We start from the raw sequence: 25,077 nt of genomic DNA, 5'->3' as shown, positions 1-25,077 counted from the left end.
ATATCTGCTCCTGCACTGTAACAGCAAATAACATAGAGAGGATTTTGCCAGTAGCTACTGTGTAAACTACCATTTGAAAGATGACCACTGCCTCCGAGAGCTTGATGATGTGCCTGATGACTGTGGTGGTGGTGGTGGTGGTGGTGGTGGTGGTGGTGATTATAATGATTCTCATCAAATGACAGTGTAACATTGACTAGTACTTGTTATGACCTTATATCTGCTCCCTTTGTTGAACTGTCAGTGCGTCTGACTGTCATGTGGCAGACTTTGGTTTGATTTCCAGCCAGCTCAGAGATTTACCCTGTTCAAGGACTGGGTGTTGTGTTGTCCTCATCATTTCATCATCATTGACATGCACGTTGCCCACAGTGGCATCAACTGAAAAGACTTGCAACTCGCCGGCCATCAATGTGCCATACAGTCATTTCATTTCATATGTTACCTTATTTTTAAAAAATGGGCAATTACAGAAGGCCAACAGCAAAATGATGCTGACTTGATGTAAGTTATTCAGCTCATCATTTTCAGTAGAAATCTTAATTGCCAAAAATACACATATGTTCCAGTTTAGCTACAAACTCTTTTATTCCAACACCATGGAAGTGCACTGCTTGTTCAGCCAGTTAACTTATTTGCTTCCTCTTCACTTATAACATTGTGTGCCAGAGTTTTTCTATGCTCTTATTCCTTCAGCTTTGGAAAGGAATGGAATTGGTACATCAAAATAATGATGTAGGCCAAAGCAATGAATTAAAATTATTACCAGCACCATTATTCAAACCCGTGTCTCCTGCTTATTAGTCTCAACGTTGGTATAGATTTTGATTCATTGCTTCAGCCTACATCATTATTATTGATAAGGATGAGACTCAATATGTCTCAGGAACATCAACTGCATATGATTAATGGTACATCAAAACTTTACTTTCCAAATGCAGCAGTCATTTCTCTGTATCATGTGCAGTGTGAATGGGTGTTGTCTTTTCAATGTTAGCATTGTAGCCTGATGGTGTGACATTCCATAGTAAACATCAGTATTGGTAGTGTGTTCTCAAGGCTAAAATGCTAAAACTATGCTAGTAGTGACCCTTAATTGTACCAAAATATCATAGACTGTATACTTTGGTATTATGTTGGAAATCTAGAGATTTTCTATGATGATGAATGTGTCGTGATGAACACAAGTTTCATCACTTGTTTTTGCCAGTCATAGTAGGCACAGTTTCCAGTAGCCTCATCTGTCTGTGACCACTTTATTAAGATTAGTTCTTGACATGCCTAGATATTTTTCATGAACTTAATTGATGAGTTATGCTTGGATCTTTCCTTGGGTGGTTATATGATTTCATTAGTCATTACAGTTTTTGTATGCTTCACCTGTTGGGAAATTTTCAGCATAAAAAGAAATCATATGCTGATACATTTTAAAAGCCTTTTTGTCATTTTTGTATAGAAAATGATTCTCAGTCTGATGATTGCATTTGGTGAGACTTTTAATTGATGCCATACTTTAGAAGTTACTTTTCATGCACATGAGTGCTAAAATTGGTGTCTGATAATTTAGGGCTTCTTGCGTGAATATTAGAAGAAAATACAATATTGACAACTCCAAAAAATTACTTTTCTTCCATTTTTTACCGCTCTGTTGCAAGAATTTTTTTAGGAAACTGATTTCAATGAAAGACCATCTGGTGGTAGGGACCAACACACAAAACAAAATATAACAGGTCAAACACAGAAATTTTGATTTATTCTATGTTTTAGGTTTGTTGTCATATGGTAACAAACTGAAAATATTCATTAAATATTAATTGTTACGTTACAGGGAAGTGGAAACATAATGTGTGTTACCATAAAGCATCATTTTATGTTGTTGTTGTTGTTGTTGTGGCCTTCAGTCCTGAGACTGGTTTGATGCAGCTCTCCATGCTACTCTATCCTGTGCAAGCTTCTTCATCTCCCAGTACTTACTGCAACCTACATCCTTCTGAATCTGCTTAGTGTATTCATCTCTTGGTCTCCCTCTTTGATATTTACCCCCCACGCAGCCCTCCAATCCTAAATTGGTGATCCCCTGATGCCTCAGAACAAGTCCTACCAACCGACCCCTTCTTCTAGTCACGTTGTGCCACAAGCTCCTCTTATCCCCAATTCTGTTCAATACCTCCTCATTAGTTATGTGAACTACCCATCTAATCTTCAGCATTCTTCTGTAGCACCACATTTCTATTCTCGTCTTGTCTAGACTATTTATCGACCATGTTTCACTTCCTTACATGGCCACACTCCATACAAATACTTTCAGAAACGACTTCCTGACACTTAAATCTATACTCCATGTTACGAAATTTCTCTTCTTCAGAAACACTTTCCTTGCCATTGCCAGTCTACATTTTATATCCTCTCTACTTCGAGCATCATCAGTTACTTTGCTCCCCTAAAAGCAAAACTCCTTTACTACTTTAAGTGTCTCATTTCCTAATCTAATTCCCTCAGCATCACCCGACTTAATTCAACTACATTCCATTATCCTCGTTTGGCTTTTGTTGATATTCATCTTGTATTCTCCCTTCAAGACACTGTCCATTCCGTTCAACTGCTTGTCCAAGTTCTTTGTTATCTCTGACAGAATTACTATGTCATCGGCGAACCTCAAAGTTTTTATTTCTTCTCCATGGATTTAAATACCTACTCTGAATTTTTCTTTTGTTTCCTTTACTACTTGCTCAATATACAGATTGAATAACATTGGGGAAAGGCTAAAACCCTGTCTCACTCCCTTCCAAACCACTGCTTCCCGTTCATGCCCCTCAACTCTTATAACTGCCATCTGGTTTCTGTACAAATTCTAAATAGCCTTCGCTCCCTGTATTTTACCCCTGCCACCTTTAGAATTTGAAAGAGAGTATTCCAGTCAACATTGTCAAAAGCTTTCTCTAAGTCTACAAATGCTAGAAACGTAGGTTTGCCTTTCCTTAATCTTTCTTCTAAGATAAGTCGCAAGATCAGTATTGCCTCACGTGTTCGAACATTTCTACAGAATCCAAACTGATCTTCCCCGAGGTCGGCTTTTACCAGTTTTTCCATTCGTTTGTAAACAATTCGCGTTAGTATTTTGCATCCGTGACTTATTAAAGTGATAGTTCGGTAATTTTCACATCTGTCAACACCTGCTTTCTTTGGGATTGGAATTATTATATTCTGCTTCAAATCTGAGGGTATTTCACCTGTCTCATACATCTTGCTCACCAGATGGTAGAGTTTTGCCAGGACTGGCTCTCCCAAGGCTGTCAGTAGTTCTAATGGAATGTTGTCTACTCCCGGGGCCTTGTTTCGACTTAGGTCTTTCAGTGCTCTGTCAAACTCTTCACACAGTATCATATCTTCCATTTCATCTTCATCTACATCGTCTTCCATTTCCATAATATTGTCCTCAAGAACATCGCCCTTGTATAGACCCTCTATATACTCCTTCCACCTTTCTGCTTTCCCTTCTTTGCTTAGAACTGGGTTTCCATCTGAGCTCTTGATATTCATGCAAGTGGTTTTCATTTCTCCAAAGGTCTCTTTAATTTTCCTGTAGGCAGTATCTATCTTACCCCTAGTGATATGTGTCTCTACATGCTTACATTTGACCTCTAGCCATCCTTGCTTAGCCATTTTGCACTTCCTGTTTATCTAATTTTTGAGACGTTTGTATTCCTTTTTGCCTGCTTCATTTACTGCATTTTTATATTTTCTCCTTTCATCAATTAAATTCAATATTTCTTCTGTTACCCAAGGATTTCTACTATCCCTCGTCTTTTTACTTACTTGATCCTCTGCTGCCTTCCCTCAGAGCTAACCATTCTTCTTCTACTGTATTTTTCCCCCATTCCTGTCAATTGTTCCTGTATGTTCTCCCTGAAACTCTGTACAACCTCTGGTTTAGTCAGTTTATCCAGGTCCCATCTCCTTAAATTCCCACCTTTTTGCCGTTTCTTCAGTTCTAATCTACAGTTCATAACCAATAGATTGTGGTCAGAGTCCGTATCTGACCCTGGAAGTGTCTTACAAGTTAAAACCTGGTTTCTGAATCTCTGTCTTACCATTATATGATCTATCTGATACCTTCTAGTATCTCCAGGGATTCTTCCATGTGTACAACCTTCTTTTATGGTTCTTGAGCCAAGTGTTAGCTATGATTAAGTTGTGCTCTGTGCAAAATTCTGCCAGACGGCTTCCTCTTTCATTTCTTACCCCCAATCCATATTTACCTACTATGTTTCCTTCTCTCCCTTTTCCTACTCTCGAATTCCAGTCACTCATGACTATTAAATTTTCGTCTCCCTTCAGTACCTGAATAATTTCTTTTATCTCATCTTACATTTCATCAATTTCTTCATCATCTGCAGAGCTAGTTGGCATATAAACTTGTACTACTACTGTAGTAGGTATGGGCTTCGTATCTATCTTGGCCACGCTAATGCAGTCACTATGCTGTTTGTAGTAGCTTACCCGCACCTCTATTTTTTTATTCATTATCAAACCAACTCCTGCATTACCCTTATTTGATTTAGTATTTATAACCCTGTACTCGCCTGACCAGAAGTCTTGTTCCTCCCGCCACCGTACTTCACTAATTCCCACTATATCTAACCTTAACCTATCCATTTCCATTTTTAAGTTTTCTAACCTACCTGCCAGATTAAGGGATCTGACATTCCACGCTCCGATCTGTAGAATGCTAGTTTTCTTTCTCCTGATAACGACGTCCTCTTGAGTAGCCCCTGCCCAGACATCCGAAAGGGGGACTATTTTACCTCCAGAATATTTTACCCAAGAGGACGCCATCATCATTTAACCATACAGTAAAGCTGTATGCCCCTGGAAAAATTACAGCTGCAGTTTCCCCTTGCTTTCAGCCATTCACAGTACCAGTACAGCTCAACCTTCACCAAAGATTGCTGCTAAACACAGTCTGGGTCGATGCATCCAGATTGTGTGTGTTGCCAGATGTGTACATCATGTATATACAAGTGTTTTTCTTAACATTATATGTAAGTTTACAGTTTTTTGCTGCATGACAACACCATGCAATGCAGGGTTAATATTTTACATCATTACTTTCCAGATACTTGCTATATGCTGTGAGATACCAGAAACTTAAAAAGATCCACCATTGAAAAAGCTACCAAACTTTTAATAGAAATATTTGTATTATTATTACCTTCTTACAAGAAGGGATGATTTTAAAATGTGCCAAGAAAGAAAAAGTTTGATTGTAAATGCAATAACCTACTCTAGAGATTCTTGCATATTAATTTGGTGTTGTTGTTGTTGTTGTTGTTGTTGTTGTTGTGGTGGTGGTGGTGGTGGTGGTGGTGGTGGTCTTCAGTCCAAAGACTGGTTTGATGCAACTCTCCATGCTACTCTATCCTGTGCAAGCCTCTTCATCTCCAAGGAACTACTGCAACTTATACCCTTCTGAATCTGCTTACTGTATTCATCTCTTTGTCTCCCTGTACGATTCCCTCCAGCACTAAAATGATGATCCCTTGACATCTCTAACTGTATACTACCAACTGATCCCTTCTTCTAGTCATGTTGTACCAGAAATTCCTTTTCTCTCCAATTTTATTCGGTACCTCATTGTTAGTTATATGGTCTACCCATCTAATCTTCAGCAGTCTTCTGTTGCACCACATTTCAAATGCTTCTAGTCTCTTTTTGTATACTGTTCATCATCCATGTTTCACTTCAATACATGGCTATGCTCCATACAAATACTCTACGAAAGGGCTTCCTGACAGTTAAATCTGTACTTGATGTTACTATATTTCTCTTCTTTTGAAATGTCCGCCTCCTTAGCACAGCAGTAACTTCACCGCCTACCACGCTAGGGGGCCCGGGTTCGATTCCCGGCAGGGGACTTGGTGTTGTGTGTTCTTCATGATCATTTCATCGTCACTGACACGCAAGTCACCGAAGTGGGTTCAACTAAAAAGACTTGCAATACAGCGGCTGAACCCCGAAAGGGATATCCCGGCCAATAAATGCCATATATTCATTTCATTTTTTCTTTTGAAATGCTTTTCTTGACACTGCCAGTCTGCAATTATATCCTCCTAACTTCAACCATCATCAGTTATTTTGCTTCACAAATAGTGAAAGTCATCTACTACTTTAAGAGTCTCATTTCCTGGTCTAATTCCCCCTGCATCACCTGATATAATTAGACTAAATTCCATTACCTTTGTTTTGCTTTTGTTGATGTTTGTCTTATACCCTCCTTTCACGACACCGCCCATTGTGTTCAGCTGTTCTTCCAAGTCCTTTGCTGTCTCTGACAGAATTGCAATGTCGGTGCCAAACCTCAAAGTTTTTATTTCTTCTCCCTGTTTTGTTTTCTTTACTGCTTGGTCAATATACAGATTGAATAACATTGGGGATAGGCTACAGCCCTATCTCTCTGCCTTCTCAACCACTGCTTCCCTTTCGTGCCCCTCAACTCTTATGACTGTCATCTGGTTTCTGTACAAATTTTAAATAGCCTTTTTCTCCCTGTATTTTAGCCCTGTCACCTTTAGATATGAAAAGAGTATTCCAGTCAACATTGTCAAAAGCTTTCTTTAAGTCTACAAATGCTATAAATGTAGGTTTGCTTTTCCTTAACCTGTCTTCTATTGGAAGTCGTAAAGTCAGTATTGCCTCACATCTCTACATTTCTATGGTATCCAAACTGGTCTCCCCTGAGGTCGACTTATACCAGTTTTTCCGTCGACTTATACCAGTTTTTCCATTCTTCTGTAAAGGATTCATGTTAGTATTTTGCAGCCGTGACTTATTAAACTGATAGTTTGGTAATTTTCACACCTGTCAACAGCTGCTTTCTTTGGAATTGAAATTATTGTATTCTTCTTGAAGTCTGGGTGTTTCAAACACCTTGCTCACCAGATGGAAAAGTTTTGTCATGGCTGGCTCTCGCAAGGCTATCAGTAGCTCTAACAGAATGTTGTCTACTCCCTGGGCCTTATTTCGACTTAGGTCTTTCAGTGCTATGTCAAATTCTTCATGCAATATTATATCTTCCTTCTCATCTTCATCAACATCCTCTTTCATTTCGAAAATATTTCCCTCAAGTATATATGCTGTGTACTGACTCTCTAACTACTCCTTCCATCTTTCTGCTTTCCCTTCTTTGCTTAGGACTGGTTTTCTGTCTTAGCTCTTGATATTCGTATAGGTGGTTCTCTTTTCTCCAAAGGTCTCTTTGATTTTCCTATAGACAGCATTTATCTCACCCCTAGTGATATATGCCTCTACATCTTAACATTTGTCCTCTAGCCATTCCTGTTTAGACATTTAGCACTTCCTTTTGATCTCATTTTTTTGAAGTTTGTATTCCCTTTTGTGTGCTTCATTTATTGCATCACTGGTAAAGTTAAATAGATAACTCTGGGTATAAAAATTTCTGGTGCTAGGAAGAGGCAACTACATAATGAACTGAAATATTTAATAGAAATAGGTATTTTACTGAATATGTTAGACTTTATAAAGTTACCTTCAAAAAAAGTTGTGAAAGCAACCAAACAAATGCCAAACAATTAGTTCATTTCACAACATAAAAATAAAACAAAGGCAGTGTGGTCTGTTGTCAAATCAGAGGTAGGTGTCAGAATTAATAGAAATGAAATATCTAGAATTAAAGTAAATGATAGCCTTATTGTAAACCCAGCTCAAATATCGGAGTGTTTAAATGAATTCTTTATAAATGTGGCAAAGTCAGATGTCGATATAGTAGAGAATCAAAGTAAAGTAAACCCCTTTGGATTCCAGCAAGGAGCTGAGTATGTCACAGATTTTAAAAAAGTCTAAATAAAGCATGTGCAAAACATTATATTATGATTAAAAAATAAAAACTCAGCTGGGTGGAAGGGGATACCGACTAAAGTGATTAAAGCTGTGTATCACATAACAGCACCTCCACTAACTAAAATAATTAATCAATCTTTTCAGCAGGGATGCTTTCCTGATTGTAGATTGTATTTTATTGGTCCTGTTGTCTACATAGCAGCTTATGCATAAGACATTGGACAAGTCAAGTTATAAATATACAGGCTGAAAGTAATTTCAAGGCATACATATTTAAGCTTACAATAATATACTTTACACACAAGTATTTATATAACACATTTCATAAATTTAAATATTCATCAATGGAATAAAAACAGTAATGCTGTAAATATGACTTTAGAGATTTTCCAAATGTATTGACCTCAGTGATAGCTTTTATGTTTTCAGGAAGTTTGTTATAAAGCTTAACTCCCATGTGAAAAGTACCTTTTTGGCACAGTGCTGTGCTGATTTGAGTCATATGTAAGTTCCTGTTTTGTCTGGTAAAGCGCTCATGTATATCACAGTTTTTTTGTAGCCTCTGGTCCTTGCCTATTACATTTAATTTAAAGAACAAAAGGGTTTCCATAATGTATACACACGGTAATGGGGGAATACCAGATTTCTTAAACAGGGGTTTACAAGAGTCTCTAGGCTTGCACCCAAACAAGATTCTAATGGCCCTTTTTTGTAGTTTAAATGTGCTATTAGCTATTTTAGAGTTTCCCCAGAAGGTGACCCCATATCTAAGACAAGAATGAAAGTACGCATGATATGCACTCATTACTGTTTTCTCACTACAGCATGATTTTAATGAACAAAGAAGATAACATGTTTTGCTCAGTTCTGTATTGAGACATTCAATATACTTATTCCATCTGATGTTACTCTGCAGCCAAAGTCCTAAGAATTTGGTTTCAGTACCGTTACCAACTGGTTCGTCATTGATAGAGACTGATGGGATAAACATGTCCTTGTTAGGAACATTGTGGAATTTTAGAGCAACGGTTTTCTTACTGTTTATTACAAGCTGGTTACTCTGTGCCCAGCTGCTAAGTTGTTTCGTGACCGTGTTTACTGTCTGCTGTAACTGTTCATCGTCGTCTCCTTTTAATAGAATCGTGGTGTCATTTGCAAATATGATTGATTTGTGTGCATCAATATTTAAGCTTAGATCATTTATGTACAGAAGAAACAGAAGGGGTCCCAATACGGATCCTTGGGGTACACCACATTTTATTTGTTTATAGTCAGATAAGTGATTAGATACAGTTTTTAGTTCAATATTTGTGTGCTTGATGCACACTGCCTGCATACGATTTGTCAGGAAGGAACTGATCCACTTGCTGGACAGACCTCGAATACCATATCTTTCTAGCTTTGATAGCAGAATTTTATGGTCCACCATGTCAAAAGCTTTTGACAAGTCAATAAAGACTCCTATTGTTTCCTGTTAATTGTCCATCAGATTTAGGATGGAATTGATGCACTCATAGACAGCAGTTGTCGTTGAAATCTTATTTCTGAATCCATGTTGTTCATTACATAGGATGCTGTTTTTATTTATAAATTTCATAAGTTTCTCATACATAACTTTTTCCAGTACTTTAGAGATGCAGGAGGAAATTGTGATGGGTCTGTAGTTATCTACATTGTCTTTATCCCCTTTTTTATATACAGGAATAACTTTTGATGTTTTTAACACATCAGGGAAAGTGCCTGCCTGAAGTGAGCAGTCGCATAAATGTGTGAGTACTTCAATTAGGTTTGATGCGCTCTTCTTTAACATTGTTGCAGGTATACCATTAATACCTGCCGATTTGGAATTTTTTAGTCCTTTTATTGCTTTAGCTACTTCATCTTGTGAAACAGAACTGATGTACATTGATCGTCTACATGTACTTATTTTATATTCATTTACCTGGATGCTCTTAAAGTTTGATTGTAACATATTTTCAGCAACACCTGTGAAAAAGTTGTTAAATGTGTTAGCTACTTCTAAGGGGTTTGTTACTTTTTTATTTTTATGTGATAGTGTTATATTTTTCCAAGGTTGTCTGTATTCTCCACATTCTTTTTTTATAACACTCCACATAGCCTTTGATGTATTAGCTGAATTATAAATGATTTCATCATTATGCATTATTTTTGCTGCTTTTATTACTTTTCTTAATATTTTGGAGTATGTTTTATAGTATGCGCGTACTACAGGTGAGGAATTTTTTGAGTTACATATTTCATGAAGTAGTCTTTTCTTCTGGCATGAAACTCTTATTCCCTTTGTGATCCAGCTGTTTGTTCTAGAGTTTCCCTGTATGGTTAATGTTTTCAGTGGGAATGCAAGTTCAAAGAAATGGGTTAATGTATCAATGAAAGTGTCGAATTTTTCATTTATATCGTTCATTTTGTACACTCCTAGCCATTTTTCTTTCTGTAATAAGTTGTTGAAGTAGTCCACATTATGCTGATTATAGCTTCGATATGCTGTTCTAAGAGACATGTTGTTAATAATACTGCCTTGTACTTTTATGCTTAATATTTGAGCAAGATGATCACTAAAACCTGCATTGAAAATTTTTAGTGAGGTGTTATGTAAACTCTTCTTTACTAGAAACTGATCAAGAGCTGTTTGACAAGTTTCTGATACTCGGGTAGCTGCTTTTACTTCAGCCTTTAAATTGTAGGACGTTTGCAAGGTTCAAAATGGTCTCCCTATTTCCACTATTCGTGAGGAAGTCAATATTGAAGTCACCACAGATTATCAATTCACAATCTATTTTATTTACTTTATTTAGCAATGACTCCAATTTGTTTAACAAAAGTTCAAAATTCCCGGACGGTGATCGGTAAACTGCAGCAATAACCAGGTTGAACTGAGTAATTTTTATAGCTGCAATTTCATAATCCTTTTCGACATTTGCCCTAGTTAAGTCAGGTAGTGTAATAAAATCTACATTTTCCTTTGTGTAAATTGCTACCCCACCCTGTTTGCTGTTTTTCCTGCAGTAGTAAGCAGCAAAGACAAATTTGTTTATTTTCGTATTCTGGATTAATTCTGGGTTAAGCCAGTGCTCAGAAATGCGTAACACTGAGATATCATTAAGTTCATGTGTTAATATAACGTTAATTTCATCGATCTTATTACGCAGGGATTGCACATTATGGTGATAAATTTTTAGTTCGGGCGTATTCACGATTTGGTAACTGGGAATCATATTTACAGCATCACATACCTCTAGTTTAAATTAGGAACGTCAGCAGCGTTGTATTTTCGTTCTTCTTTCTTGTTTATTTTGTTTTCCTCGCTGTTGGAAGGATGTTCAGGAAGCTGATAAATTGTTCTATCCCATTCAAGTCTTTCTTTGATTATTTCACTAACACGATCACAAACAAATCTTTTCCCATCATAGTTCAAATGCATTCCATGCTTCGTGTGCAGATTTCCATGCAGCTTGCTTATATTCAGTACATCGCACTTAGTGTATTGAGAACACATTTTCCTTATTTTAATGTTTGTTTTCCGAATTTCTTTGTTTACGCACGAATTATAAATCAGATCATGCCTATGAGGAAGTGTGGCAACTACTGTGTTTCTGCATTTATTAGCTTGTAAAAAATTCTGTAGCGTTTTCACGCAAACCTCTGCTTCATTTTTTGCCACATCGTTTGAACCCATTATACAAACGATAAAGTCATTTTCTTGCATTAATTTCGTCTGAGAGTTAATGTCTACAACATTTTTACATCCCGCTCCCGGTTTCACTACACTAGTTACTGCTATGTCGCGATTTTTCTCACGGAGCATGCTGGATAGATTCCTGCCATGACTGTCTGCTAGTAATAGTACACTACTCTTTTTCCCAGATGATCTGTGTTTGTTGTTGACATTATTTGAAAAAACGCTATTCATTTTCAGTTCACTGTCTTTTTCAAGTTCACGATCATTTGGAGAGTCGTTATCACAGTCACTTGTTTGCAAAACATGATATTTGTTTTTCTCCGAAAATGTGACACTTTTAGCAGACTTTGTTGTTCTTTTTGTAGTTGGAACACTATTTTTGTACGGCACTTTTACCCACTCGGACGATATATTACTTTTGTCTTGCATCACTTCACTTAGTGTTGGCTTCGATCGCAGATCCCGATTTTCTTTCTTGAGTGAGTCAATATCGCTTCTTAAGGAACTGACTATGAATTGTAAGCTAGCAATTCGTTCTTTTAGCGTTGTTATTTCAGTGTTACAATTCTTACAAACTCCCTTTTTAACAGCATAACTATAACTATTTCTCAAGTTAGATTCACACACTTCTACACTCGCGGCCATCTTTTCAACTGTGTTGAAGTATGCTGAAGTCAGATTTCTGTTCAATAAAGGGTCAAGGGAACACATGGGAAACTATCATCCTATTTCTATTCTTCCAATCTTGTCGAAAGTGTTTGAGAGAGTAGCTGCAAACCAGATACAAAATTTTATTGTGCAAAATGATATTATTATAAATAATCAATTTGGATTCCAACCAGGAAAAAACACCCTCAATACAGCAAATAACTTTATTGAAAAGATATGCAAAGCACTGGACCAGAGGAGTAAAGTTGCTGGTATTTTCTGTGATCTTACTAAAGCTTTCAACTCTGTAAGCCATGCCTTGCTTATCTGCAAATTAGATAAATATGGGTTTAAGGGCAATACTCTCGAATGGCTTACATTGTACCTGCAGAACTGAAAACAAAGGGTAACTATCACTTCAAATGTGGTGAATTATTTTTCAAAGTGGAGTTCTGTATTACAAGGTGTGCCTCAAGGCTCCAATTTGGGACTAACTTGTTCCTATTCTATGTAAATGACTTATTCACAAATATCAATTCCCCATCAGTTCTGTTTGCCGTCAATACTTGTGTTTTAATTGAAGATGGTGATGCAGAAAAAATTCCAAGCTTCATTGTGAGCACACTGGATACCCTAGAGAACTGGTTCCAGTTAAATGGGTTGAAACTGAACATTGCAAAAACCCATACGGGACATTTCCAAACCAAACACTCAAAATGTGGAGAGCTTAAAATACAATGCAATAGTCAACTTATAGAAGAAGTTGACACTGTCAAATTTCTAGGACTAAATGTGGAAAAGTTCTTGAACTGGAACACACATATTGACTCATTATCAAATAAACTAAGCAGTTTTGCATTTGCAATGCAGATACTTGCAAATTCTAGACATGAGTATATGAACAATAGCATACCATAGTTATTTTGAATCTGTAATTAGGTGTGGTGTAATTTTCTGGGGAAGTTCAAGTAAAGGATTTCGTATGCTGAAACGTCAGAAAAAAATTATCAGATACATGTGTACCGTACAGAAAAAAGAATCTTGTTGCCCATTATTGCGACAACTGCAAATCCTAACTGTAGCCTCCATATACATTTATGAAATTATTATCTTCCTACACAGCAGGAAAAAATTATTTGAGGAAAATCAATTTATCCACATACACAACACAAGAAATAAAAATAATTTTATGCTTCCCACACACAAATTGAAATTATATGAACAGGCTCCACAGTATATGGGGATGACAATAATAACAAATTAATGGGCAAAAATATATTTAATGTTAAGACAAAGATCCTAAAAATAAGAGTACGTCAGATTCTGGGGGACACATGTTACTATTTGATAGAAGAATTTTTAGAGGATGACATGATAATTTGAGCTAGGGTAATTTAGCGTTAGATTTTTAGATGTTATTTTTATAATTGTTATTGTTATTATTATTATTATCTTTCCTTTCTCAGACCTTAGGTCTGGTTCGGAATGAAAGCGACGCGGACCTTGATTAAGCGTCACTTCGTTTTAACTGTACGGTATATGCTACATTGCGTTTAGGAACTTTCGGGTAATTGAACATGTATCAATAATTACGGATTTCTGAAGTTGTATATATAAGTTTGGATGTAGCTGTATTGCATTGATGTACTGGTGGATATTGCGTGGTATGACTCCTGTAGTTGAAAGTACAATTGGTATAATGTCAACTTTATCCTGATGCCACATGTCCTTGACTTCCTCAGCCAGTTGGATGTATTTTTCAATTTTTTCTCCTCTTTTCTTCTGTATATTTGCTGTATTGGGTATGGATATTTCAATTAGTTGTGTTAATTTCTTCTTTTTATTGGTGAGTATGATGTCAGGTTTGTTATGTGGCGTTGTTTTATCTGTTATAATGGTTCTGTTCCAGTATAATTTGTATTCATCATTCTCCAGTACATTTTGTGGTGTATACTTGTATGTAGGAACGTGTTGTTTTAAAAGTTTATGTTGTAAGGCAAGCTGTTGATGTATTATTTTTGCAACGTTGTCATGTCTTCTGGGGTATTCTGTATTTGCTAGTATTGTACATCCGCTTGTGATGTGATCTACTGTTTCTATTTGTTGTTTGCAAAGTCTGCATTTATCTGTTGTGGTATTGGGATCTTTAATAATATGCTTGCTGTAATATCTGGTGTTTATTGTTTGATCCTGTATTGCAATCATGAATCCTTCTGTCTCACTGTATATATTGCCTCTTTTTAGCCATGTGTTGGATGTGTCTTGATCGATGTGTGGCTGTGTTAGATGATACGGGTGCTTGCCATGTAGTGTTTTCTTTTTCCAATTTACTTTCTTTGTATCTGTTGATGTTATGTGATCTAAAGGGTTGTAGAGGTGGTTATGAAATTGTAGTGGTGTAGCCGATGTATTTATGTGGGTGATTGCTTTGTGTATTTTGCTAGTTTCTGCTCGTTCTAGAAAGAATTTTCTTAAATTGTCTACCTGTCCATAATGTAGGTTTTTTATGTCGATAAATCCTCTTCCTCCTTCCTTTCTGCTTAATGTGAATCTTTCTGTTGCTGAATGTATGTGATGTATTCTATATTTGTGGCATTGTGAACGTGTAAGTGTATTGAGTGCTTCTAGTTCTGTGTTACTCCATTTCACTACTCCAAATGAGTAGGTCAATATTGGTATAGCATAGGTATTTATAGCTTTTGTCTTGTTTCTTGCTGTCAATTCTGTTTTCAGTATTTTTGTTAGTCTTTGTCTATATTTTTCTTTTAGCTCTTCCTTAATATTTCTATCATCTATTCCTATTTTTTGTCTGTATCCTAGATATTTATAGGCATCTGTTTTTTCCATCGCTTCTATACAGTCGCTGTGGTTATCCAATATGTAATCTTCTTGTTTAGTGTGTTTTCCCTTGACTATGCTATTTTTCTTACATTTGTCTGTTCCAAAAGCCATATTTATATCATTGCTAAATACTTCTGTTATCTTTAGTAATTGGTTGAGTTGTTGATTTGTTGCTGCCAGTAGTTTTAGATCATCCATGTATAGCAAATGTGTGATTTTGTGTGGGTATGTTCCAGTAATATTGTAACCATAATTTGTATTATTTAGCATGTTGGATAGTGGGTTCAGAGCAAGGCAGAACCAGAAAGGACTTAATGAATCTCCTTGGTATATTCCACGCTTAATCTGTATTGGCTGTGATGTGATATTATTTGAATTTGTTTGGATATTAAGTGTAGTTTTCCAGTTTTTCATTACTATGTTTAGGAACTGTATCAATTTAGGATCTACTTTATATATTTCCAATATTTGTAGTAACCATGAGTGGGGTACACTATCAAAAGCTTTTTGGTAATCGATGTATGCGTAGTGTAGCAACCTTTGTTTAGTTTTAGCTTGATATGTCACCTCTGCATCTATTATCAGTTGCTCTTTACATCCTCGTGCTCCTTTGCAACAGCCTTTTTGTTCTTCATTTATAATTTTGTTCTGTGTTGTATGTGTCACTAGTTTCTGTTTAATGACTGAAGTTAATATTTTGTATATTGTTGGTAGGCATGTTATGGGGCGATATTTAGCTGGGTTCGCTGTGTCTGCTTGATCTTTAGGTTTCAGATAAGTTATTCCACGTGTAAGTGTATCAGGGAATGTGTATGGGTCTGCAATGTAGCTGTTAAATAATTTAGTTAGATGTGAATGTGTTGCGGTGAACTTCTTTAACCAGAAATTTGCTATTTTATCATTTCCAGGGGCTTTCCAATTGTGAGTAGAATTAATTGCTTGGGTGACTTCATGTTGCAAAATTGTCACTTCAGGCATTTGTGGTATCATCTTGTATGCGTCTGTTTCTGCTTGTATCCACCGTGCATGCCTGTTATGTTGTACCGGGTTTGACCATATGTTGCTCCAGAAGTGTTCCATGTCTGTTATGTGTGGTGGATTATTATTATTATTATTATCATCATCATCATCATCATCATCATCATCATCATCATCTCTGCCGCTTGTGTATATAAAACAAAATTGTGTTATTATTATGATGCTGTAGTATGGATGATTGACTGATCTGGCCTTGTAACACTAACCAATACAGCCTTGCTGTGCTGATACTGTGAATGGCTGAAAGCAAGGGGAAACTACAGCTGTAATTTTTCCTGAGGGCATGCAGCTTTACTGTATGGTTAAATGATGATGGCGTCCTCTTGGGTAAAATATTCCGGAGGTAAAATAGTCCCCCACTCGGATCTCCAGGCAGGGCCTGCTCAAGAGGATGTCGTTATCAGGAGAAAGAAAACTGGCATTCTATGGATCGGAGTGTGGAATGTCAGATCCCTTAATCTGGCAGGTAGGTTAGAAAACTTAAAAAGGGAAATGGATAGGTTAAGGTTAGATATAGTGGGAATTAGTGAAGTTTGGTGGCAGGAGGAACAAGACTTCTGGTCAGGTGAGTAAAGGGTTATAAATACTAAATCAAATAAGGGTAATGCAGGAGTCGGTTCAATAATGAATAAAAAAATAGAAGTGCGGGTACGCTACTACAAACAGTATAGTGATTGCATTAGTGTGGCCAAGATAGACATGAAGCCCACACCTACTACAGTAGTACAAGGTTATATGTCAACTAGCTCTGCAGATGATGAAGAAATTGATGAAATGTATGATGAGATAAAAGAAATTATTCAGGTACTGAAGGGAAACTTGTAAGACACTTCCAGGGTCAGATGCGGACTCTGACCACAATCTATTGGTTATGAACTGTAGATTAGAACTGAAGAAACTGCAAAAATGTGGGAATTTAAGGAGATGGGACCTGGATAAACTGACTAAACCAGAGATTGTACAGAGTTTCAGGTAGAGCATACAGGAACACTTGACAGGAATTGGGGAAAAAATACAGTAGAAGAAGAATGGTTAGCTCTGAGGGAAGGCAGCAGAGGATCAAGTAAGTAAAAAGACGAGGGCTAGTAGAAATCCTTGGGTAACAGAAGAAATATTGAATTTAATTGATGAAAGGAGAAAATATATCAATGCAGTAAATGAAGTAGGCAAAAAGAAATACAAAAGTCTCAAAAATGAGATTGACAGGAAGTGCAAAATGGCTAAGAAGGCATGGCTAGAGGACAAATGTAAGGATGTAGAGGCTTATCTCACTAGGGGTAAGGTAGATACTGCCTACAGGAAAATTAAAGAGACCTTTGGAGAAAAGAGAGCCACTTGTATGAATATCAAGAGCTCAGATGGAAACCCAGTTCTAAGCAAAGAAGGGAAAGCAGAAAGGTGGAAGGAGTATATGAAGGGTCTATACAGGGGCGATGTTCTTGAGGACAATATTATGGAAATGGAAGAGGAGGTAGATGAAGATGAAATGGGAGATATGATACTGCGTGAAGAGTTTGACAGAGCACTGAAAGACCTAAGTTGAAACAAGGCCCCGGGAGTAGACAACATTCCATTAGAACTACTGACAGCCTTGGGAGAGCCAGTCCTGGCAAAACTCTACCATCTGGTGAGCAAGATGTATGAGACAGGTGAAATACCCTCAGATTTGAAGCAGAAGATAAAAATTCCAATCCCAAAGAAAGCAGGTGTTGACAGATGTGAAAATTACTGAACTATCAGTTTAATATGTCACTGCTGCAAAATACTAATGCGAATTATTTACAGATGAATGGAAAAACTGGTAGAAGCCAACCTCAGGGAAGATCAGTTTGGATTCCATAGATATCTTGGAACACATGAGGCAGTACTGACCTTACAACTTATCTTAGAAAATAGATTAAAGAAAGGCAAACATGTGTAGACTTAGAGAAAGCTTTTGACAATGTTGACTGGAATACTGTCTTTCTGGGGTAAAATACAGGGAGCGAAAGGCTATTTACAATGTGTACAGAAACAAGATGGTGGCTATAAGAGTAGAGGGGCATGAAAGGGAAGCAGTGGTTTGGAAGGGAGTGAGACAGGGTTGTATCCTTTCCCCGATGTTATTCAATCTGTATATTGAGCAAGCAGTGAAGGAAACAAAAGAAAAATTCGGAGTCGGTATTAAAATCCTTGGAGAAGAAATAAAAACTTTGAGGTTCGCCGGTGACATTGTAATTCTGTCAGAGACAGCAAAGAACCTGGACAAGCAGTTGAATGGAATGGACAGTCTCTTGGAAGGAGGACATAAGATGAATGTCAACAAAAGCAAAACGAGGATAACGGAATGTAGTCGAATTAAGTCAAGTGATGCTGAGGGAATTAGATTAGGAAATGAGACGCTTAAAGTAGTAAAGAAGTTTTGCTATTTGGGGAGCAAAATAACTGATGACGGTCGAGGTAGAGAGGATATAAAATGTATACTGGTAATGGCAAGGAAAGCGTTTCTGAAGAAGAGAAAATTGTTAACATTCAGTATAGATTTAAGTGTTAGGAAGTTGTTTCTGAAAGTATTTGTATGGAATGTAGCCATGTATGGAAGTGAAACATGGTCGATAAATAGTTTGGACAAGAAGAGAATAGAAGCTTTCGAAATGTGGTGCTACAGAAGAATGTTGAAGATTAGGTGGGTAGATCACATAACTAATGAGGAGGTATTGAATAGGATTGGGGAGAAGAGAAGTTTGTGAAACAACTTGACTTGAAGAAGGGATCGGTTGGTAGGATATGTCCTGAGGCATCAAGGGATCACAAATTTAGCATTGGAGGGCAGCGTGGAGGGTAAAAATCATAGAGGGAGACCAAGAGATGAATACACTAAACAGATTCAGAAGGATGTAGGTTGCAGTAGGTACTGGGAGATGAGGGTGCTTGCGCAGGATAGAGTAGCATGAAGAGCTGCATCAAACCAATCTCAGGACTGAGGACCACAACAACAACAAATGTAGACTTCAACTTTCTATGTCTATGGTAAATTTTACCAAACTTTGAAGTGTCTCCTGTACCCGAATCAAATGATTTTGATCATGTATGCTATGAGACACAATATATTTTCTTCTGTCATTGATTAAATTTAATCTCTCTTGTGTTACCCAAGGATTTCTACTATTGCTCCTCTTTTTACTTACTTGATCCTCTGCTGCATTCACTCTTTCATCTCTCAAAGCTACCCATTCTTCTTCTACAGTACTCATTTCCTCTGTTCTTGTCAGTCATTCTCTAATGCTCCCTCTGAAACATTCTAGTTTGCGGTTTCTTCAGTTTTAATCTGCAATTCATAATCAATAAATTGTAGTAAGAGTCCACATCTGCACCTGAAATGTCTTACTATTTAAAATCTGGTTCTGAAATCTCTGTCTTGCCATAATATAATCAATCTGGAACCTTCCAGTATCTCCAGGTCTCTTCCACATATAGAACCTTCTTTTACGATTCTTAAACCAAGTGTTAGCAGTGATTAAATTATGCTCTGTGCAATCTTCTACCAGGTGGCTTCCTCTTTCATTTCTTTCTCTCAGTCCATATTCACCTACTACTTTTCCTTCTCTCCCTTTTCCTACTATCGAATTCCAGTCCCCCATGACTATTAAATTTTCATCTCCATTAACTATCTGAATAATTTCTTTTATCTCACCATACATTTTGCCTATGCCGTCCTCATCAGCAGAGCTAGTTGGCATATTAATCTTGTACTACTGTAGTGGGTGTGTGCTTTGCATCTATTTTGGCTACAATAATACGTTCAGTATGCTGGTCATCATAGCTTATCCATATTCCTATTTTTTTATTCATTATTTTAGCTACTCCTGCATAACCCATATTTGATTTTGTATTTATAACCCTGTATTCACCTGACCAAAAGTCTTGTTCCTCCTGCCACTGAACTTCACTATTTCCCACTATATCTAGCTTTAACCTATCCATTTCCCTTTTTAAATTTTCTAACCTACTTACCCAGTAAAGGAATCTGACATTCCACGCTCTGATCCATAGAACACCAGTTTTTTTTTCCACCTTATAATGATGTCCTAAGTAGTCACCGCCCGGGGATCCATATGGGGGACTATTTTACCTCTGGAATTTTTTACACAAGAGGATGCCATCATAATTTAACCATACAGTAGAGCTGCATGACCTTGGAAAAATAACGCTGTAGTTTCCTCTTGCTTTCAGCCATTTTGAATAATGTTACAAGGTCAGATCAGTCAATCATCCAGACTGTTGCCCCTGCAACTATTAAAAATGCTGCTGCCCCTCTTCGAGAACCACATGTTTGTCTGGCCTCTCAACAGATATCCCTCCATTATGGTTGCACCTACGGTGTGGCTATCCGTATCACTAAGGCATGCAAGCCTCCCCACCAAGGGCAAGGTCCATGGTTCATGTTAACTTATATCTATAAAATTTTCAAAATAACTGTAGCTTGGAAGTGATTCATTGTGGAACTATAGCCATAAAATGACATCCTGTTAAGTGATGGTGCTTGGATATGCCTAACAATGTAGCGCAGCTAATTATCTTAATAATTTTAAGGCGCTATGGTAGTTATGCATACAAGTAACTGATTTAATAGTCATGAAACATCAAAGAAAATGTGAATGAAACGTAAACACTCTTGGATGAGAATTTAAAATTTACATAGCTATGACTGTTCACTTGAAACCATTATCTTCAGCTAAGTTGATTATTAACTGCACTCCTTAGCATAACAGGTATTTGCTCTGGCAAGATAGTTTAAATGTGCACACATGCACATGCTTGTCACTGATCGGCTGTCATTTTGTGGCTGTGGCACCATAATGGTACATTTCTGACCTTCGATTATTTGAGAAATTTTGTAGAATTTGAAGTCCCCCTGCTCAGAAATGACTATCAGGTTGTTTTTCTCCCCCTCTGTCCATGTATATGTTCACTGTTGGACAGACACAACAAAAAGACTGCTAAACAAGTGAGCTTTCACCTCACCCAAAAAGCCTTCTCTTGAATTATACAAAAAGCACACACACATATTCATGCAACTGCACATGACCATTGTCCACTGTCTCTGGCTGCTAAGGCAAAACTGTATGAAGAGTTGCATGTGCATGTGCTGTGTGTAGCTTACTTGTTTAGCAGTCTTTTGTTGCGCCTCAACATTTCTACTTTATGGTAAGATGAAATCTATCCTTTTTATAATATTGTCGTTATTCCATCCTGGATTTTCCATTGTTTTAGATATTCACTCTGTGTCTTGTAGCCCCAACCCTATTTGATAAGTGTGTTGTAATTCTTTTGTGGGACTCTTGTTAGTCACCTTTTACAGTATTTGGTTTTTCCTATATCATATACATGATAACTTTTCTTCAGAAAGCATTGTAACATTGCAGGTGCAACAAATGTTTTTGGAAGTGTTGGGAAAGTAAATGTCGAGAGTTGGCGTTTTTGCATGACTTTGCGTGGACATAATTGTGATGTCCTGGATATGGCATGGTCTCCACATGATGCGTGGCTTGCGTCTTGTTCTGTTGACAACACAGTGATTGTGTGGAATGCTCTTAAGATGCCAGGTAATAACAATGATTTATACATTTCATACATAAAGTTTTGAAACACGAAGCAGTCCGTTGCTTCATAAATAGGCAACTACTTGAACTATCGTTTGTGGTAAATATCTGTAAAGGTACCTCATAGGCTTTTGGAAAACAAATTAGATGAAAATAAACCAACTTAGAGGAGTTCCTCTTATTAAGGTTGTTTTTTGTTTTAGTAAATCCAGTCTCCTGAATTAAATGTAGTTCACAAACAAATAATCTTAGAATATTGAATAATATGCAGATTTTTGTGGCATTGCAGAAGCACACAATTGTCAGATGATAGGCAATTTCTTGTTTATAAGGTAGTGCTCAGATGAGAGTTGGTCCTACAAATATATGTTCTGAAAAGCGTGACATGTTAAAACAGATGAAAACCTGATCATATCATAAGCAACAGAAAATAATTTTTGCTTGTGAAGAATAAATATTAATGGCGTATGTCATATATATAGTGGAAATTAATGGTTAAAAAGTTGTCCTATAGTTCTGCCTTCTGTAAGACATCATTAATTTATTTTTTCTGCACCTGTACGTGTTTCAGCACATTATCGCACCTTCAGTGGACCATTTATTTGATTGTGTTATTTAAAAATAAGCAATATCTTGTATTGATAATGCCACAGGTACTCTTGACATCACGCTCTGCTGGTTTAAATAAGAAGTTATTATTTGACTTTTATTTATTTTGCAGATGAATTAGTTGGAACTCTAATTCAGTACATATTATCTAGAGTCAGTATTTTATCAGATAATAGTGAGAATAAGATAACGTGAATTCAACCAATGGAAAATCCTGAATGGAATGTAACAATAACATGAAAAGGATATTTGCTCTACTCACCATGTAGCAGAAATGCTGACTCGCAAGTAGGCTCAACAAAAAGACTGTCAGGAAGTGAGCTTTCAGCCAACTAAGCCTTCATCAGAAAAAAACACACACACACACACACACACACACACACACACACACACACACACACACACACACAGATGCTGCTCTGCTCATGACCTCAACACTGATACAGTACACAGTCCTCACACCTCACCCCCCACCCCCCCATCCGCCGCCATTGGTAGCAGCCTTCACCATCACCAACTCGCTCACCATCTGAGCTCCACTCTCATGAGGGGCAGGTGGGCCTTCATGTGGCAGTCCTTCCCCGCACATGTGTCTTAGCATATCTGTACATTCCTACTTCACTATGACTGTCTCCCAACACAGCAAGTTTCTTTCTTTGTGTGTATACTTCCGCAACAAGCTGTCGATTCTGTCGTGTGACCGGATACCTTCCTACTACAGTCACTGGCTACAGGACAGTAGCTCAGTTCCTAGCAAGGTGTTCGCTGATCTAGCCCCACCCTTAGTTTTGCCCTTCTCCTCGTGGAATCACATTGACTTTGGCCCAGCGACAGCAGTGGGCCGAACACACTATCTGGTAACGTGCTTTGCTCTGAAACTTTCAGCTTGAGTTTCATGACTCATCCGCACCACACCATCTCTACATCGTCTATACAGCCCAGTGAGTAAATCAGTGACTTGTACCACAGAACATTCTGATTGGCACATATTAGTACCCACATGAGTGCTATTAGAATGCCGAGTTGTGCCTGTCACTGCAGGCACACTCATTGTTCAAATCCTGTCCAGACCACGTCTTCTGCAAGAGACAATTAATTCTGTGCATTGCATTGTAAAAATTTGTTGTTGTACTGGCAATACTCAGGGACGAGGTAGTGACTTTGTTTGATGTTCACTAGTTCTAGTGTGCCATGCCTTTGTTTAGTGCCACCACATCAGTGACTCTCTCGAATATTTGTTAATTTTAAGACCATTTCATGCTTTTCTTTTGTAGTAATTTAGTCATTAAATAAATTTTTTGTTTATTAACCACTTGTGAACACTTCCTATTATGCCGCATTTCACGGTTTAGTAAGATAGGTAGGAAAACTTTCATACAGAAGTGTACACACAAAAAAGAACATCATAGAGAACTGCCTAACTGCTTCACAAAACTGCTTCCACAAACTGGTTTGGCACTGGCCATTACACAGGATGGGCAAAATAAAACTGTCCCAGAAAATATTTACAAGATTGACATAGAATTGACCCTTGTTAATGAACTGGAGAACTGCATATCACAGAAAATACTGGAAAACATAAATTTGATACACCAGTCAATTGCTGTCACATGTCTGTGCATTTGCAGCTCCCACTTGCTCTGTCCCAGTACACAGTTGTGTTATTGTGTTCGAGTCAGTGAGGGGAGATGACATATTTAGTGACCAGTTGTTTTGGCACAAAATTGTGCTCACAATAACATACTTCTTATAGCCATTTCTAGTACTCACCCAAAATTCTAACATACAACAAAAGGTTAGCTGAAAAAGCTGCTATTGCTTCTGTTTCTTGGAAGTGTGATAAAAGGTGTGGACCTAGTGATTATCTGAAATTTCAGTGAACTTAGTATTAGACTTAGAACTTCATTGTGTGCTAAGTTGTGTTGCTTGCCACTGTATAAACTGGTGTTCTCAGTGAGGTACGTATTTAGTATCTTATTTCTTGCTTTCTCATCACTGAAAAAATATTTTAATATATTATATTTAGTCTAATAATACTGTAAATTGTAGTGTTACAGAGTGCTTACAACATGTCAGTTCAATTTTGTTTTACTTATTTGTATTTTTTCTTAAATTTTTAGTGAGGAGGTACAACACATTTCTTGAGGCCCAGCTGGTCACCAGATGGTCAATACTTAGTATCAGCACACGCCATGAACGGTGGAGGTCCCACTGCTCAAATTGTTGAACGTGAGGGATGGCGGAAAGATAAGGATTTTGTTGGACACCGAAAGGCTGTCACATGCGTTGTAAGTTTACTACGTTTTCCTACAGTAGGAATAATTCGTTTCTTATTCTACACTCGTGCTCATAAATTAAGGATAATTGCATAGTGTGGTGCCACACAATGTGGCACTACAAAAAACGCACTAATAGCATAGTCACATAGGGAACAAACACGACACAGATTGGTAAGTCCACGGTATTGGTGATAAGTTTAGAAAACCGTCCCGAAACACATGTGCTACAAAACGCCACTGTTTCCTGCACATGTACCCCAACATCAATATTGGATATGATAACCACACACACTTACACAGGCCACACAATGGGTTGGCATACTCTGGATCAGGTGGTCGAGCGGCTGCTTGGGTATAGCCTCCCATTCTTGTACCTGTGCCTGTCAGAGCTCCTGAAGTGTTTTAGGGGTTTGAAGACATATAGCGATACATCAACTGAGAGCATCCCAGACGTGCTTGATGGTGTTTAGGTCTGGAGAACACGCAGACCACTCCATTCACCCGATATCTTCTGTTTCAAGGT

At 37.5% G+C, this 25,077-nt stretch overlaps 1 pseudogene; it reads left to right on the top strand.

The window, feature by feature from the left end:
• The window catches only part of LOC126419662 (protein HIRA-like), a 356,219-nt pseudogene that overhangs the window by 46,274 nt on the left and 284,868 nt on the right, over positions 1 to 25,077 (top strand).

The sequence above is a fragment of the Schistocerca serialis genome, chromosome 9, assembly GCF_023864345.2.
Source record: "Schistocerca serialis cubense isolate TAMUIC-IGC-003099 chromosome 9, iqSchSeri2.2, whole genome shotgun sequence".
NCBI classification, from domain to species: domain Eukaryota; kingdom Metazoa; phylum Arthropoda; class Insecta; order Orthoptera; family Acrididae; genus Schistocerca; species Schistocerca serialis.
The sequence above is the reverse complement of the archived record's forward strand: the minus strand, read 5'-3'. Positions and strand labels throughout refer to the sequence as shown.